Source organism: Mus caroli, chromosome 14, assembly GCF_900094665.2.
Source record: "Mus caroli chromosome 14, CAROLI_EIJ_v1.1, whole genome shotgun sequence".
NCBI classification, from domain to species: domain Eukaryota; kingdom Metazoa; phylum Chordata; class Mammalia; order Rodentia; family Muridae; genus Mus; species Mus caroli.
In genome coordinates, this window is record NC_034583.1 from 77,285,310 (window position 1) to 77,299,880 (window position 14,571).

General features: G+C 38.5%; 1 pseudogene; it reads left to right on the forward strand.

Annotated features, from left to right (window-relative positions):
• The first annotated feature begins 1,444 nt into the window (after positions 1-1,444).
• Positions 1,445-2,334, forward strand: LOC110308987 (annotated as a pseudogene).
• The last annotated feature ends 12,237 nt before the right edge of the window (positions 2,335-14,571 follow it).

Genomic DNA, 14,571 nt, shown 5'->3' on the forward strand with positions numbered 1-14,571 from the left:
GGTGGAATCTCAGGGTTGTTTTGATTTGCATTTCCCTGATGATTAAGGATGTTGAACATTTTTTCAGGTGCTTCTCTGCCATTCGGTATTCCTCAGGTGGGAATTCTTTGTTCAGTTCTGAGCCCCATTTTTTTAATGGGGTTATTTGACTTTCTGGAGTCCACCTTCTTGAGTAAATATACGTAAATGAATAAATCTTTTTTAAAAAAAGAAATAATAATCAAAATCTAAAGCTGCATATCAATACTATGACAACAAACTTAAGATCTCAGTGAGCTATAGCAGTAAACTTGTTTTGCTTATTTGGTTGGTTTGTTTTACTTAATGGTGGGTTTTGGTGCCAATCACAATGCAGCTGATCTTCAGTGGTGTCAAGGTCTCTCCAAATTCAGATCCATCCATTTCTTCACCATCTGAGGCAAAAATCTATCTGGGACAGGCAAAAGGTGAATGACAGGTAACACATTAACCGCTTCTGCTGACTTTCACAGTTTATTGGCTCACACAGTACACATGGCCATGTCTAAAGTCAACTTAACAAGGAGGTAGATTTCATGTACTACTTTGATTATCTCAGATACTACAAAGATATACATAAAATAAACATGTTTTTTTGATATTCAGGTTGAGAGCATAAAAAATGAGAACAATAATCCAATCTACTATGGCATTCATACTTCCAATATTTATTTTAAGAAACAATATTCGCTGTGATTATTTAAACACCAGTTTATATCAACCTTCTTTAAAATTAATGTGTTGATAAAGTACATTTTCTTATAGGCATGCTTTTCTGAAATAAACATGTTTGAGAATGTTTTATAAAGAATGAATAAAGAAAGAAAGAAAGAAAGAAAGAAAGAAAGAAAGAAAGAAAGAAAGAAAGAAAGAAAGGAAGGAAGGAAGGAAGAAAGAAAGACTTAAAAGCTCTCAGCTCTCAGATTCAAATAAATACAATTAATGGGAAGAAAAGTTTTTAATCTAGTCAACATCAATAGCAATTAGCTAATACAATTTATTATAGGATATTAATTTATTGGTCTCACAAAAATTTTCAATGCAATAAGAAAACAACTAAGATTTGTTCTCATAATGGGCTAGAAGAAAGTTTTCAAATTCTTGACTGTACAAAGTACTAGGAAATATATTGAAAGTAGTCTATGTTACAATGTCTTGGAAAAAATTCAAGATCTACGGCTTACGACTAAAATCTTCATATCTTCCATAATTCCTAATACTAAAAATAAAATAAAAAAGAGAGATATGTAAAAAGTATATTTCTATGACAAGAAAAGAATTTTACAAGATTTTAGAAGAAGTAAAAATTACAACAGAAAAACAAACAAAATATTATAACTAGCAAATGATAGATAATTTATTACTCAAAATTAAAAATAAAACAACCTGCCTGCTACCCCCAGCTAGCCCTGGCCATCCATGACCCATGCTACTGGGGAGCCAGGGTGGACAGCTTCAGGTGCTTCATATAGCAAGAGAGGGGACTTTCGTGCCGAAGCTGGAGGGGTCTCCTCAGTCTCTGCCCTCCATCACTGACTCCCTCTCTGCCTCCTCCCCCCTCCCAGCACCCTCTACCCCCCCCCTCTCGCTGGAACCCAAGAGGCTGCAGCAGCTGCAGGAATGTCTGGAGGCACCAGTCAGAGGTCGGGCCACTGCCCCGCTTTGTGCCTCTGCCCCGGGGCTGATGGTCTTCCAGTCCTCAGCAGACAGAGATATCTTCTACTAGCACCTATGCCTCCAGCAAGCCTCCAACTGAGCACCCAGCACCAGAGCGCCCTGCACCCAGGGCGACAGCACCCCCAAGTGGGCCAGGCATCCATGCCTTCTTGGACCTCTCAGGCCAGTGCCGGGTGCAGCTGAGCTCACTGAAGGCTTGGCAGAAGCCTGGGAAGGCCAGGCAGCTGCCTGGTGGAAGAGACATCAACCTCCAGGCAACAGACACAGTCCAAGTGGCCCAAGCCGCAGACTCAACTGTCTAGCATCTTCTCCTCATTCATAAGCTACTTGGACTCCCCAGATGACAGCAGTGACCCTCGTAGCCAAGACCTCTCTACCTCAGAGGCCTGTCCTCAGCCACCCAGGATTCCACCCTCCCAGGAGTTGACACTGGAGCTGTGGGCCCAAGGTGTGCAGCGTGAACGCTGACAGACCCTCTGGGACTACATGGCCAAGCTGCCACTTCAGAGGGACACTCCAGGACCTGTGGCTACACCACCCTCCCAGGCCTCTAGCCTCCACACCATGTCTTTCAGGCAGCAAATGCCTGTCCTCTTTGGCTCCCAACCTCCCCGGAAGAAGCTACAAATGGGCTTCTGAGTGGGTCAAGCCATGTCTGAGAACCTAGCCTTCATCCTGGAGCGCTGCACTGAGCTCAACCACTCCAGGGCAGAGCCTCTGCCTCGCAGAGAACAGTGTGCCCATCGAAACGTGAGCAGTGTAGAGCCAGGCTGAAGCAATGGGGAACAAGTCTGCTTCGTGTATTTGATGGTAGGACATTCCTGAGAGCAGCTGCAGAGGCTACATCAGGATCGCTAATGCAGAGTCCCTGTAGTCCTGAGGTGCCCCCCCCCACCGCCCCCAGTCTCCTACCTTCTCCCACTGCCATTCTGTGAGCCACATGAAGCTGCAGAAAGAGCCAGGAGAACATGCCACAGAAGCTACGAGCAGCTACGAGCAAGGGCCAGCTCCTGAAGCTTGGGGATCTGGGTTCGTCTCCAGGATAGAGCCACCCCCTGCACTTCAGTGCAGCGGGGTTGCTAGAAAGTAGCCTTAACCTCCTGTCCTCAAAGATACCTCAGCTCGTGTGCCTCCTGAGGTGGCACAGTGTGGGTCACATAGGTTCAATAGACGTTGACGCTTTGACTCTGGGACTGAATAAACCTGTCCATTGACCATAAGCCAGATGGTTAATGTAGAAATAAATAAATAAATAAATAAATAAATAAACAAACAAACAAACAAACAAGTGGTTAAGGAAAAATAGCTAGCATTGTCATGTGATGAGCACAATTCTAGACATATATTCAAGTTGGACATATAGGAAATATGGGTAAAGGAAAAGAGAAAATGATTTTATAAAGCTAGAGACATAGCCAACATGGTTTTAAGGAAACACAGATTAAGTTTCCTTTGAATCCCTGAACTTCCAGTAGAAGTAAAAGCAATAGGCAAGTAAAAAGTATTGATTCCATGCAAAAATCTGTTTGACAAATAATTTAAACATAAATGAATTAAGTACATGTGGTGGCCAGTTTTATGACAACTTGACACAAGCTGTAGTCATCTAAAAGGAGATAATTATAAATTAAAGAATTTCCTCCATAGATTTGTGTATAGGCACCTTGTAAAGCAGACTCTTAGTTGATAATTAATGGGGAAAGCCATCCCTGATGGTCATGGGCTTTATAAAAAAAATAAAGACAAGTAGGTTGAGCGAGCCATGTGGAGCAAGCCAGTAAGCAGCACACCTCCATGGCCTGTGCATCAGCTATTACCTCCACGTTTCTGCTCTGTTTGAGTTTCTGTCCTGACTTCTGTTGATGATGAATAGTCACGTGGAACAGTAAACCAAGGAGACCCTTTGCTCCCCAAGTTGCTTTGGTCATCAGAGCAACAGTGACATTAACTTGGGACAGTATCATTATACTGTTAAGCAATATAGGTTAACGTTAAAAGTCCATTTTGATAACCTACTGGAAAAGGTGGGGAAATTAATCCAACTCGAGTATTTTCCTCCTCCTGAAAGGTAATAGCGTTCAAAATTGACACTGTGATTCACAGCACATATTTTTATTTAAATTCTGTACTATCTCAGGCTAGATAAAATCATCACCCTTTATTGTTTGATTCTCTAAAAATAATTCTTGTCTTAGATTTTCTTTACCTTTTGCTTTCTCTCCAGGCATTCTCTCCTCCCAAATACTTGACAGGTCAGCATTTCTTTTGTCATCTAGTAATTTTTCAATGTCACCCTTTTAAAGAAACTCTACTGACCACTAACCCTTAGGTGGTCATCATATTTTAATTTCTTCATAGCAGTTTTCATGATCAAGAATTTCATGATCAAGATCATGATTCACATGACAGTATAGAAGGACAGAAGAAAGTGACCGTGAAAATTGTTCTCCTATGGATTGTCCAATGCAAAGTGATGAGACCTAAAGCCATATAAACACAACAACAAAAACAAATAGCAGGTTATATTTATACATTGGTACACACACACACACACACACACACACACACACACAAGAGTAATAATCAAATAAAGGAAAAGAGCTATCCATTGAGACTGTGGGCTGGGGTGGAATTGGAGAGAGGAAAAGGAGAAAGTGAAGTAATTATATATATATATATATATATGTATATATATATATATACATACATACATACATATAACAATCTAATATATTAAATATAAATATATATACATATATATATGATCACTATCATGAAATAGGTGATCTGATAAACAACCAAGAGAGGTCACGTTCCTCTGCCCTTCTATACTGTCATGTGAATCTCACGATAGAATGTTTTGTTCACTAGGTCTATCTAGATCTGTGACATTTTTGAGAGGATCTGAACTTAGCTGTAGATTAGACAAAGCCCCAAGCTTAACTCCTTGTCTAGATAACTGACATCAAGAGAGGCGTGGCTAGAGCTCACACTTTCTGTCTATTCTCATTGCACTCTGAATCATTTTTAATGTTTTTTTCATTTTTTATGGATTATGGTTTTTTCAAGATATGGTCTCAATATGTATCCATGGCTGTACTCTACCTGACAGAGACAAGCTGCCTCTACCTTCCAAGTACTGGGATTGAAGGTCAGATTCACCACTTCCAGCTCTACTGGTTTTTGGGGGGTTTTTTGGTGGTGGTTGGGGGGGTGCTGTTTTCAAGATAGTTTCTCTGTATAGCCCTGGCTATCCTGGAACTCACTTTGTGGACCAGGCTAGCCTTGAACTCAGAAATCTGGTGCTGGGATTAAAGGCGTGTGCCACCACTGCCTAGCTCCAGCTCTACTTTTTACTATTGCTCTTTACATACATTTTCAGAACCAATTTTTAATTCAAATTCTTGTATACAAACATTGATAATTTCCATTCTGCACCCATTTTGCACAGTAAATATTTTAGTTTCTTACAACTAGTTACAACATAAAACCCAAACCAAAAATGAAGAAATTATGATAAACACTAGCCAACAGGTGATTTCACCCCTACCATTGCTCATTATGGATGCTGCTGGGGGTCTTTCCATTATTAAAACAAATTTGTCAATTAATAATACACATTATTCCCTTGACAGTAGTAACCACAAGCTATCCATTTGGACTTAAGGCTCACTCAAAAGTAGGGAAATCTTGTACTTAAAACATTCTGAAACCAGATACAGCTTCTGGGGCTAATGCAGTCATTGGCATTAGAAAAGAATCTACTATCACTACTGTGCTAGACCAAAACAATTCTTTACTTCATTCCATATCTTGTCCTTTTACCCACAGATAAGAAGCCTCTCCTAAGGAGCCTGAGGAAAAGAGGGGCCAGCAACAGATCCAAAGTGGATTCCAGTTCAAAGGAAAGTCCCAAGGCCTGACACTATTACTGAGGCTATGGAATTCTCACAAAAGGGTACCTAGCATGACTGCACTCTGGAAGACCCAGCAAGCAGCTGAAAGACTCAAATACAGATATTTGCACCTAACCAATGGACAGAAGCAGCTGACCTCTGTTCCTGAATTAGGGAAAGGCTGAAAGAAGCTGAGGAGAAGGACGATCCTGTAGGAGGACCAGCAGTCTCAAGTAATCTGGACACCCTAGAACTCTCAAACACTGGACCACCAAACAGACAGCATACACCAGCTGATATGAGGCCCCCAACACACATACAGTAGATGACTGCCAAGTCTGGGTTCAATCGGAAATGATGTGCCTAACCTTCAAGAGACTAGAGGTACCAGGGAGTTTATAGGTCAGGTGGGGTGGGGGGGGGTGGGGGAGGGACATCCATGTGGGGATAAGGGGGTAGGAAGAGGGTATGGGATATGGAAAAGTCAGAGGTTGGACAGGGGGAGCATAAAATATGTGTAAAAAATAAATAAGTAAATAAATTTTTTTTAAAGAAAAGAAGCCTCTCCTAACAGCAAATGGAAGCCATCACAGAAAACCACAAGGCAGATATCAAAGGATCATGGGAAACCCAGCCCTAATGGATGCTTCCATAGTTCTTGCATCTTTGACTCCTGAACATCAGGGAGAAGGAATGAAAGATTGTAGGAGCTGGAATATGAGGAAGTATATTGTGAAACACTCTGATAGCAATGGATGCATAAACAAGAACAGAATGATAGATGTGTTAACATGAAAAGAGGGGAGATGATGTGAGCTCCGACTACTAGACAAAGAATGATAGGCAATTATCGACTGTGGGGAAAAAGAGTTACCTAGTTACTTTCTCCTCAGGATGAGCCCCCTTATCGGTTATCTTATGCAAAGTGGTCAAACCTAAAATCACATAAACACAACAACAAAAACAAATACAAGGTTATATTTATACGTTGGTACACACACACACACCTAAGACTAATAATCAAAGAGCAAGAGTTATCAATTTGAGTCTGGGGGTGGAGGCTACATAAGAGTATTTAGAGAGACAAAAGAAAGGAAGTGAGATAATTCTATTTTCATTATATATAATTGTGATATGTTAAATATGTATAAATACAATTGTATATGCTAACTATATAATATTATAATATTATATATTTCATCACTATCATTAAATAAGTGATATGATGAATGAGATTTCTGAAAGCTCACACATGGACTTTGAGAACTGTAGCTATGATTTCTTGTAAGGGATGCTGAATAATGTAGGTTTCAGGTACTTTTTGAAACTCCACTCCATCCCCAATATAAACTACAAATTCTTCAATAATCTGGATAATTGAAATTAATTTCCTCTCAGCCCACCATAAAATATCTTATTGTGTCTTTGAGACTTAAATATTGGTTAAATGTAAAGAATAGTTCTGAGCACAGAGATGGGTGCTATATGAATGTTTGACAAATGTATTAAATAAATAAATGTGTTTTTAAAAAATAATCCAGATCTTTTTAACTACTCTAGGCACAGTAATGTTGACAGTTTAATTACAGAGAGGACAAAATACACATGTCAGTAACTGTACCCTAAATGCCAATACTATGAGATGAACATACAGAACTGTGAGGATTGTATAGCTGGGATAGCAATTACACAAGAGGAAAACTCAAATAGGAGATACCAACATTTCTCTGTACATTTCAGGGTTCTCCAATAGTACCAAGAAAGGGCTTCTTGGCTTCTCTTTGAAGCAGGAATGGTGATGAAGATTTGAAGCAAGGAAACATACAGGATGTTGTCGTAATCAGAGTGAGAAGGAGGAGCCATGAGTCAGCAGCACCCCATAAGCCACTGCTGCACAGTCTCACTTTACATGCAGACATGTAAAAGCCCCAGACTTTCCTTCAGTTACGTTATTTGTAGGGATAAAGTCTCTTGCATTCTCTTCAGGCTTTTCTCAAAGTGAAGATCATTACATGTCTACTATCCCCTGAAAACATGATCATTTCATTCCTAATACAATGCTGTTGTTATGAAGTATATTCCTATTACCAAGGCAGGATTGGGTGGAAGATGAATCAAGATCTAGCACTGCATTTGGGGAGGGTATTATTTATTTATTTATTTATTTTGCTTCAGACTATATTTACTCTTGGGTTAATGTTAATGTGATGTGGTTTCTCCCATGGGCTTGTCTTGCTCTTGCTCCCCAAGGTATACATATTCTTATCTGTATAAACTTATCTTCCTCGGTCCCATTTTCTCCTTGGTGTCTCTCTACTTTCGAGAAGTTTCTAAAATTTTATCTCTACATTAATAAAGAGGACCATTGTTGAGTTTTATAATTACTATTAAAGCATAATATTAGATGAATAATGATACTCCTTTTATTATAATTCTTAGGCTAAACTGCACAACGTACCAACACTAGTAATCTCTTCTTTATCTATGGAAGCCTTCCTTTAACCTAACACAATTGCTGGCTACTGGAGCAAAACCATTGGCCATGGTAATTATCTTTGCTTTTCCTTTGTTCTATTGTTTCTCACATACAAAAAAAAAATTAAATTCCAGTTTCTTCCAGAATGGGTTGGTGAATTCTCAGGTGGCCATTGAACTGTTCATCATACATCATACTGCTTAAATCAAAGGTCCTTGGATCATAAAATGTCTATTTTCCTATGAGGCTAAACTAACTCTCTCTCTCTCTCTCTCTCTCTCTCTCTCTCTCTCTCTCTCATTCTCCTTCTTAGCCAGAGTAACTTAGCCAGAGATAAAAATCTAAGAATACTTTGAACTACCAAATATACTAGAGTTATATTGTGCCGAAGCCCAACTGTGCCTAGACTCCAGCTTTATATAGTCATATTTGACTTAAGTAACGCAAGTATACAGTCCACATGACATTCAGCAACACTCCCTACCTCTGCCACAGAGGGATTCATACTATCAGTAAAGCAAAAGCATAATGCAGAAGAAGCTATCACATTTATTTACATAAAATTCAGCAATACTCAGACATACTACCATCCATATGCAAGTGTGCTCTATTTCCATAGAAACATTACCACATTATTGCAAAATAATATACTGAAGGCAATGCCTGCATTTGCAAATTATACCTCCCATTCTTTTTACTCCCTCAAATAAACTATGGGCTGCCATATTTACTCATTTGTCATAGAAAACTAATGAGAGTATAAATGTAGCCAGCTATGAAAAATAAATGCCCAACAGCCCAGTGTAGGTTATGTATGAAGACAAGGGTTATATGCAGGCAGGTTGTTTCTGTAGGGAGTTTGTCCCCACAAATCTTCCAGCATATATAGTGTTACATAACAGATTGCTCTGTCAGGGCTTCTGCCTCTGAATTCCAGGTGTGCTCAATTTTGCATCTGTTACTTCGCAAATGCATCAGACATGAACGGCAAACCATATGGCTTCCCTTACCGGACCTACATTCAATCATGAATATGCACAAATTACTGGCATACAGGCCAGTGCCATCTGAAATTGCCAAGAGTGAATGGTGTTGGGTTGGGTGAGCAGACATAACTCAACATGAGTACAACAGCCCTGAATGTACTGTCTGTTGCTTCCCAGCTGACCCTGATCTATAGTGTCTGGATAACAAATGTGCACATTTAGAATAGCCTGTTCAGTTACCGCTCTGTGCTGGGAATCAAACAAGTTACAAATAGCCCCAAGACCAAATACAGTAGTGACACACAGTAATGGTGTCATTATCAAGCAATAATTCTGAACCTATCACTGACTCCCACCAGTAGTAAAAATGATCGCCTGTAGCAAAGTGGCCACTAGCAAGGGTATAACAAGTTATGCTTAATACCTTGGTTTTACCTTCAATTAGCTTTGTGTGAGTAGGTGAGCCATATTGTGTCTGGGTCTATATGAGAGTCCTCATGATGCAGCTTGAATGTGTGTTCCTGGTCCCTAGCCCCTACTTAAAATAATAAGTTAAAATATTCATCAATTTAAATGTTTTTTTTTTTCTGTGTGTAAGGTCAGAGAACAACTTGTAGGAGTTGATTCTCTCTACTCACCATCTGAGTCCCCGGGATTGAACCTAAGTCATCAGCTATGGTAGCAAAGTCACTTCTCCAAGCCGTCATGCTTCTTTGTAGATTTGTTTTCCTACTGTCCCAGCTGGTGAACTATTATAAGCTAGGTCTTTACCGAGTAGCCCTCTTTTTGTACCACTGTTGTGGATCTCCAAACCTTTCTTTAGAACAAGATGCCTTTTTAAGAAAGGAACAGTGGACTGCCCCATTACATTTCCTCAAGCGACTAAAGGGTTTTTGGAGAAATGCTTCTACTTGACCTTTTCCAAGCAAGAAGAGAAATTTTTCTGACCATGCATATTCATAGTGGCTTTAAAACGTCATTCACAGAGGCCTTAAGAGTTGCTATTATAACCGAATATCTAGTGCATATTATAAACAATCCTTGACGTAATTGCAGATTACAAAACTTTTCTCATTCCAGGAAAAAAAATATATCATGCTTGCGCTATTGGTGTTTTTATATAAATCTTTATTTATTTTATAACAACAAAATATGAAGAGAGCCAAACTGTAAAACTCAGCCACAAACAAAATTAATGAACACTAAGTACTATAACATTATGTGGCCATATAATAGCATTTAAAATCTGTTTGATTCTATGGTGATTAGGAATATTGTAAATATTAAACCCAAATTTTAAGGAAAGGGATTTAGATCTGAAAGTCCAAAATTAGTCCAAAATTAGTCCAGTTTTAGGAAAATGTATGTATTATCATTAGGACTTTGAGAGACATGATAACATCTTCATGTTAATCAGAACAAGTAATACAGCTCCCAAAATCACTGCAACATTTAGCTATCTCAGTTTCTCATGTATGGCAAGAGTGGCTGTATGTCAATGTTATTTACTTGTTATCAGTTTAGGCAATGAATTGTACAGTCAAGAGAATCATATGCTTTCTTTCTTTTGGCCAATTCTATTGATTTAGTTCTTTCTAGTTGGCAGATAAATTCAGCTTATGTAGCAGCAATTATCCAGAGGGAACATTAATAAGATCCAGAAGATATAAGGATCTTGCTTAGCCCCCCTGGACTAACCTTAAAACAGATTTTTATTCTATTTTTTATTTATGCAAGATCGAAATCTCTGTGGCCCCACCTCATTAATCTTGGCTGCATTGTTACAATTTACTGCTACAAGTATAGCTTCCATAAGCATAGATTCATCCTTTATCTGAATGATTTAAAAATAGCTGTTTGTGTTGGGGATCAAAGGCTTGACAGACTTACAGTTCTCATCCAGGTAAAGTCAAATAACAGAGGGAGTCATGTCAGAACTTTTGAAAGTGGGCATCCACTTCAGAGAAACAGAATACTTTGTGACAGGGGTAGGTTGACCCATTGTAACTGATTCTACTTATTATACCATCTCCTGACAGTTTGCAATACTATAGCACTATCTTAGACTTGCAATTAATTGTAAAAGAATAAATTGAACAGAATAGTGCCAAATGGACTCTACTCTTAGCCATGTTGTGAACAAAATGGTCTATTAATCTAAAGGTCAAAGAGGGATTTGTTGCCATAGCACTAATAACGAGTATCATCAAAGATCTTAACTATTTGGCCATTAGAATTTAATTCATGTGTAGTAGTTATTGCATGTCTTAGTATTATTGTGTTCCAAGTCTATAAAATTTATTTACCTAAATAGACAAATTCCCAGTTAATGCACCTTGCTGTTTAAGAATTCCTCCTAGAAAAGGGGGAGAGCAATGGATCATAAATATTGTGCAGCTTCCAACATAATTAACACTTCATTCTTAAATTACAAGGAACTCATCTTCTCTAGACATTTGATCTCCATGGAGTTGATGTAATGAATACCTACATGATCCAAAAAATGCTATAATATCAAAATTAGAAATTCTATTATTTTGATATGCTTTTTTGAAATTTGTAAAAATAATCTGCAAAGAACTTGGTAATACTTAAATGTTGTGAAATCAGAAGGAGAAAAGAAAAGAATTACAGGAGTTGTAAAGTGTAACATATTATCTAGTCAAATTGCATTTAATTTTTATCTTTAGAGATAAAAAAACAAGATAAAATTAAAACAAGCTAACTAATAGATAGAAAACAAGAAGAAAACTTTAGCCTAATGATGTGCTAAGAAAGTGATTGAATAATAAAAGCAAAAACTTAACCAAAGATAAAAACCTGAAAGATAGATGCAAACCCTGGCACTTAAAATTTTAAATGCTTGATGGTGAATAGTTTGAGTGCCTCAGAGGTGATCACCTTTGATAAGGTTATTCAGAATTTAGGAAATGAGAATTTTTCAATATTCTGACAATTGTTTATGTGAGACTGTTAGAATTATACCAACAATTGTTCTTCTCTTTTTGATTTTTTTGCTTGATATCCAGTTGTTCAGAATAGTTAAGTCCACCAGCTTCCCTTACCCTTAGATATGTCCATGTTCCTCCACTTGTCCAATATGATATATGTAAAGGGTATATATAGAGAGGGAGATGAGATGCCCCAAAATACAGCCTTGTATTTCATGCTAAAATGATGTATACATGTATATCATGATAATCATACATGTATATCATGTAAGATCAGCCATGCAAGATCATATATATATTCTCTTATATATATATTCTTATATATTCATATATATATTGACTATTTGAGAATATATATACATTTGATTGAGGGGTACCTGTGCTGTTCTTTGCTCTCTTCTGTATTTGCTACACCTTCTTGTTTTCTGAATGTCAGCACAGTGATCGAAACTAGACTAGCCATTCTGAGCCATCAGGTCACCTTAAGAATAAAAGATTAAAGCAAATAACATATCACTGGGACAGAAGAAATCTGAATGTTGATACCATATCAGCCTTGAAATTTTCTTAGATTTTGAAAAACAAAAAACACAACTCCATCTTGCCTAGGCCATTGCCATTTTACATTATGCTCTGTTTGCTTAACTATAAGCAAGAGCAGAACGTAATCTCTTCTGGAATATATCCATAATCATGCCAGTTGACATAGTCTCAAATTATTTATTCAGATTGCAATCTCAAGCAAAAATGTAGCTGTTGTTTAGAAGAAGAAACCCCACTTACAGAATTGCCTTTTCATCAGCATCTCTCTTTAGCAGTGCTTTTTTTTATAGTAAGAAATTAGTTTTTATCTTTAGCTCAAAATAAATGCTTAACATTTTGCCAAAATAAAACCAAAGATGAACCCTTGAAAGAAGGGAGGATGCACATTTTTCCATCCCTGGGGAAGCCAGTAAGGCAGACATTGTGACTGTGACATGGCAAGTTTCTTCCCTCGGGACTAATCTAGGCAAACAACAAAAACAAAACAGTCTCCCCTGCTTTTGCTCTACTGCCAGCTGCATCTATCGGGGCTGTGGCTGGTAGGATAAAACCACAAACAACCGTCCTCCCCCAGCGCAATATGGACAAGGGAGTTGAAACCAGAGCCCTTTAACTTGCCTGTATAAAACCCTTCCTAAGGAGATTTGGTGAGGGTGCCACTCTTCGGCGGCAGCATGACTGAGGTTTTGTGGTGTCTGGTACAGAGGCACTAGGGGGAATTACCCACTAGGCCCTGGGTGCTGGGCATACCCTCCCCTCGAACTTTATCACAGGGACGTCTTAAAATTGAACTTGAGTGTCAGCAGGTATTTCAGATTCACCTGAGCAATGTGGTACACAATGTATTCATGTATTCGTTATACAGCAGGCAGGTGCCATTAACACCAGATGGGATCTCTGTTCCCAGTGGAACCTCTATACCTTCCAGGGTGATGCTGGCCGAAGGGTCAGAGGTGGTTTTTCCCAACCCTTTGACACTATGCTTGCCCTTGGGTAACTTGCTGATATGTGAAGCATGCTTGAGTTCGTACATGTTTCGAAGGGTAACTTGTCCCAACAGTATTAATCCAATCAGGTCTCCCTGAGATGTGTGGCAGTAGTTTGCACTTTTAGACACCATATCAGCAAAGTAGATCCCTTTCCCAGACATGTAGCCTGTCACAAGAGCTTCAGGTGAGGCTATCCGCAGCCCCTGCTACAGTCTATGTTTCTCAGTCTATGTTTTGATGTTCTCTGAACTATTAGAGCGTTAGAACAACTCTTTTACAACTGGATTGAATTAACAGTCATTATTTGGGGAGTGGCATGAACTTTGAGAAAGGACACATGCCTGGAAAAATTATGGATACTTAAACTCTCAGTCTTTGGATTACCAAGTAAGAATAATGTGAATCAGGCTTTCCAGTCTGATCTTGCAATGGGTGAGTTAACTGATACAGTAGAAATGGTGAAGAAAATGTGTTTTGAACTCAGAACAATGCTCAAATCTGCAGTTAAGATAAACTATGACAGGGGCATTATCTTAAACCCATCCTTTCCTGTATGGTAGTCCTCAATAAGGGTGTAAGGCTGATGAGATTGTCTGAGATGCTCCACAATAAAGCCTTGCACGATCATATCAAGCACGTGAGTGTCCCTTACTTCTTGAGTTCTATGCATCTATCCACATAAAGTTATTATGAAACTACAAAATTCTATGGGGCAGTAAGTTATATAAAATACATTAAAATACAGAATAATGAGACTTTTTTAAAGTTATTAAATGATCTTACCCAAATAGTGATATTCCAATTTCCCTACATTATAGGAAAACTTTGATTTTAAAATATCTCGAATGTAACAATGCAAAAGCCACCACCTCTGTCTATGAGGTATTGAACATAAGAACAGCAACACAAAATACTGTCATTATCAACCCACTGATGGATCTTTTCTGTGATGTCCACAGAACTCAAGATTCAAACCAGAATATTTGTGTAAGCTTTGAATGGGATACAACTTTGTTTGCTGGCACATTCCAAACC